General features: G+C 40.2%; 1 long non-coding RNA gene across 1 annotated transcript; it reads right to left on the reverse strand.

Annotated features, from left to right (window-relative positions):
- Nucleotides 1-2,933: 2,933 nt before the first annotated feature.
- Nucleotides 2,934-4,165, reverse strand: LOC110695807. Its single transcript, XR_002506211.1, has 3 exons — nucleotides 3,857-4,165; nucleotides 3,272-3,374; nucleotides 2,934-3,175 (listed from the first exon to the last, which is right to left on the reverse strand). It is a non-coding gene; the product is annotated as an uncharacterized LOC110695807 (long non-coding RNA).
- Nucleotides 4,166-5,129: the final 964 nt, after the last annotated feature.

Here is a 5,129-nt window from a genome sequence, read left to right on the forward strand (position 1 = left end):
TCTTGTGACCGAGGACAATACCTTCTTCAACCATGAAGTGACACTTCTCCCAGTTGAGGACTAAATTCACCTTCTCACACCGTTGTAGGCACTTCCCCAAGTTCACTAGGCAATCATCAAAGGACGCTCCTCCAATAGAAAAATCGTCCATGAAAACCTCCATCTCGGCCTCTAACATGTCCCCAAAAATGCTCATCATACACCGTTGAAAGGTGCCCGGTGCATTGAAAAGTCCAAAAGGCATTCTCCTGTAGGCAAAAGTACCATATGGACAAGTAAAAGTCGTCTTCTCTTGGTCATCCGGGTTTATAGGTATTTGGAAAAACCCCGAATAACCGTCAAGAAAGCAATAATACTTGTGCCTAGTTAGTCTTTTGAGCATTTGATCAATAAAAGGGAGGGGAAAATGGTCCTTTTTGGTAGATGCGTTTAAACGTCTATAGTCTATGCACATCCGCCAACTGGTCACCGTTCTAGTTGAGATGAGCTCACCATTCTCATTCTCAACTACAGTCATTCCCCCCTTCTTAGGGACAACATGCACAGGGGAAACCCATCTAGAGCTTGAAATGGGGAAGATGATACCTGCATCAAGTAGTTTGGTGATCTCATTCTTCACCACCTCCCTCATTTGAGGGTTGAGTTTCCTCTGCCTCTCAATAGAAGGCCTCGCACCATCCTCGAGAGTTATGTGATGCATACATATAGCGGGGCTAATACCCTTGAGGTTATCAATGGTATAGCCTATGGCACTTTGATGCTCTCTCAATACATCACACAACTTCCGAGTTTGATCCGCATCTAAAGAAGAATTCACAATGACAGGATAAGTTGAATTAGGACCAAGAAATTTGTACCTTAGATGTGATGGTAGAAGTTTCAATTCTACCTTAGGGGCCTCATTTACCTCTTTTGTGGTGGCCATAGCAAGTGCATACATGGGTGTAATTTCTTTGAAACCGTCATCACCATCATCTTCCTCTAGCATTTGCTCCTCTATGTACTTGCTCTCATCGGTATCACTTGGCTTAAGATCATGGTTAGTAGAAAGCAATAGTGTATGCATACTAGAGACAATCAAATCAATAGTGTCAATAATCATGCAGTTTTCGGAAGTAGACAAAGGATATTGCATGCTTTTGTTCAGATCAAATTCAAGGACCTCCTCTCCTACCTTTAAAGAAATCTTGGCACTCTTCACATCAATGAGAGCACCAGAGGTAGCTAGGAAAGGTTGCCCAAGAATAATAGGTATATGATTATCTTCATCCATTTCCAAAACTACAAAATCCACAGGTATTACAAATTTCCCAACCCGTAGGGGAACATCTTCTACCATACCCTTAGGAAATTTGATCGAACGATCAGCTAACTGTAGGGTAATGTTGGTAGGAAGAAGTTCTCCAACCCCTAATCTTTGATATACAGAATATGGCATAAGACTAACACTAGCCCTAAGATCGCATAATGCATTATCAATTTTCATTTTATTAATAGCACAAGGGATTGAGAAATTACCTGGGTCTCCCAATTTGGGAGGCATCTTGTTCATGATGATTGCACTACAATTCGCGGTGAGGTTAACAGTTTCCACCCCATCACATTTCCTCCTACCACTCAAAATATCTTTCAAAAACCTAGCATAGTTAGGCATTTGTTTTATAGCGTCGGTGAATGGTATGGAAAGGTGAATTTGCTTCAAAGTCTCTAAAAACTTACCAAATTGAACATCCAACTTATGTCTCACAAACTTAAAGGGGTAAGGAAGTTTTTGCAATAGATTAGGTCCTTTTACTTGTGTTACTTCCTTTTCTTTTAGGACCTCAACAGTTTTATCATTCTCTCCGGTCCTCTCCTCCTCACTCTCTATAACAGTATCAGTGGTAGGTGTAGTCACAGATTGACTCCTAGGTGGTACTACTTCATCGCTCCCCCTCAATGTCTTTCCACTCCTAGTGGTGATAGCATTTACAGAGTTTTTAGGGTCAATACCTTGAGGTGGGAGTTTCGACACTCCAACACCATCCTTTATAGCACTAGCCAACTGAGAAATATGGGTTTCAAGAATTTTATTATGTGTCATCACTTCATTAAACTTTTTGTCACTGGTGGCCATGAAAGTGTTGAACATTTTGGTCTGTGCTTCCATCATCTCCTCCAAACTAGTCCTTTGCGATGGTCCTTGAGCATTGTATTTGTCATTAGAGGCTGGGGAACCACGCGCATTAGACTGTTGGGGATTTTGATTTTGGAAGTTGTTCCTGTTACCATTGTTATTCCAGTTTCCCCGGTTATTGGCATTCATGTTCTGATTGTACTGCCCTTGATTACCTTGATTACCTGCATTTTGTTGGTAATTATTCTGATTACCAAAATTACCATGTTGATTATAGGACCCTTGGGGATTTTGGTCCCTTTGATTCCTGTTTCCCCACTGGTTTTGTTGTTGGTAGTCAGAATTATTACCCTGTTGATTATAATTGTTCCCTCTTTGATTAGGTGGTAAATATCTGTTATTGTCATTCCTAGGTCTATTATCATAAGACAAGGCATTGACTTGTTCATTATCACACTCATTACCATCATTATAGTTAGATTGAAATTGGGAATGTACGTTGCAGGCAGAGGTATCATGGTTAGGGGTGTACACCGGTCCAAAACCGGACCGGACCTGTTTGGACCGGAGACCTGAATTGGTTAATTATGAGGACTGGGGACCGGACCTGAATTAACAGGTCCGGTTCCGGGCCAGACCTGAAAAATCAGGTCCGGTCCAGGTTTAGACCTGAATGGACCTGTTTTGTGTTTTTTTCGTTTTTTTTAATAAAAAACCTATTGGACCTGCATATGGACCTATTTTGTGATTTTTAGACCTGTTGCATAATTTAATAATTACATACAAACCAAAATTATCAATCACAAAACTAAATAAAGTCTATAAAGTCCCGATTCTCAAACACCAAAAATACAATTGAATCCACCGAAAATACAAATAAGTCCACGAAAACTCATAACATTACATAAATTCTCTTAAGTCTCAACTCTCAAAGTCTCAAGTACTAGAAATACATAAATTCTCCAACGAGTTGTTTTCCCTTTGATCGCGTGATTCACACTAATGAGTCCACGAAAACAACTTCATCGTCTACATCGTTAGATTCACCACGTTGCACCTCTAAATAAAATACAATATAGAATATATTAATGATTGATAACAATGAAATAATAAATTTGGTGTAACAAAATTTCAAGTACATAAAATTATTACTACCTTTCTCTATTTCCTCTAACTCTTTAAAATTTTCTTCCACATCAACAATTGGCACTTCCTTAGCTCTAAGCCAATTTTGTGTGCAAAGTAGCGCTTGAACCATCTTCAATACAAAAATATTACACAAATTTGGCCTAAACAGAGATTCAAAGGCTGTGAATCTGTGATAGTGTGATCAATTCTAAAACCTGAACCCTAAACTCAAAAAAACCAAAAAAAAAACATAAATTCGAAGACAAACCATACTTGTTATCAATTCTAAACCCTAAACCCTAAACTCAAAAAAAACCAAAAAAAAAACATAAATTCGAAAAAAATTCGAAAATAAACCATACTTCTTATCAATTCTAACCCCTAAACCCTAAAACCGTAAACCCTAAACTCAAGAAAACAAAAAAAAAAACATAAATTCGAAACAAATGAACTAAAAAAAAGAAATTCAACATGCAAACATCAAACAATCATTACAAGCAATTGAAACATGAATAAACATATAAATTCTAACACTTAATTCATTATTTCGAATACAAAATACCCAAACATAATTAGATAATTTAGATTTACATTAAAAAAAAAATAACTTACCGGAGAAATGGAGAATCGCGCGGCAGCTGTCTCATGCGGTGGGCGCCTGGGCTTCGCCTGAGAGAGTGAGGAAGGCAGGGAGGTGTCACTGTCGGCGGTGGGCGTTGGGCTGACTGGCTGAGAGATAGTGAGAGTGAGGGAGAGGGGGAGACAGCCAGGGAGCTTGGAGATTGGAGTCTTGGAGATAACGTTAGGGACTTAGGGTTAGAAATGAAAGAGAACAGAATCGTCAGTTTGTCACTCAAGCAAAGCAGCAAGCAGCGTTAATTTGATTTTTGATTTATTTATTATTTTTTTTTAAAAAAAATATAATTTTTCCGGGTTTCAGGTCCGGACCTGAAAACCCCGGGTTTAGACCGGGTCCGGACCGGAACCGGGAACCTTGATTTTTAAGGACCGGGACCGGACCTGAATCAACAGGTCCGGGTCAGGTCCGGCCCGGATCAGGTCGGTTCAGGTCCGGTTTCAGGTCCGATTCAGTTTTTGTACACCCCTAATCATGGTCATAAGACCCACAGTTTTCACAGAATATACATCCAGTAGGCATATTATTAGAGTTAGAGTGCATACCTGCTCCCTTAGAATGGGATGGAAGATTTTGATGCGGTGGAGCATCGAGCTTCTCTTTGATAATTGACATTTCCTTACCTAAATTTGCGATTTGCGATGTCAAATTCCCGATTGCATTAAGATGGTCTAACGAATAGACCGCTCCTCAACTCTTGCCTGTGGCCTCTCGCTCTCCATCTTGCCAGTCCATGTGGTGTCGTACCACATCTTCTATGATATCAATGACTTCTTCTTTGGTTTTGTTCATAATGGGGCCACCTGCTCCCGCATCCAAACTGGTCTTCCCTTGAGGACTCAGTCCTCCATAGAAAATCTGTAGAACTTGGTATGTTGGGATTCCGTGGTGTGGGCACTCTCTTTGGTACACCTTGTACCTTTCCCATGCTTCGTAGATTGACTCCCCACTCCTTTGCCGAAATCCCTGGATCAAAGCTCTAGCATCGGCCGTCTTCTTTTGGGAATAAAATCTTCTCAAGAATGTTGTCGTGACATCATCCCAAGTGTGTAGAGAGTTCGATTTCACCTCCTTCTCTAACCATTCGAGAGCTCTCCCAATAAGTGAAAAAGGGAAAAGCTTTAATCTCACGAAATCTTGATTCACCCCATTAACCTTGATGGTATTGCAGTACTTCTCAAATTCGTTCAAATGAGCCAAAGGGCTCTCATGCTTGGCACCACTAAACTGCCTTCTCTCGATGAGGGT

This window comes from Chenopodium quinoa, unplaced genomic scaffold, assembly GCF_001683475.1.
Source record: "Chenopodium quinoa cultivar QQ74 unplaced genomic scaffold, ASM168347v1, whole genome shotgun sequence".
NCBI classification, from domain to species: domain Eukaryota; kingdom Viridiplantae; phylum Streptophyta; class Magnoliopsida; order Caryophyllales; family Amaranthaceae; genus Chenopodium; species Chenopodium quinoa.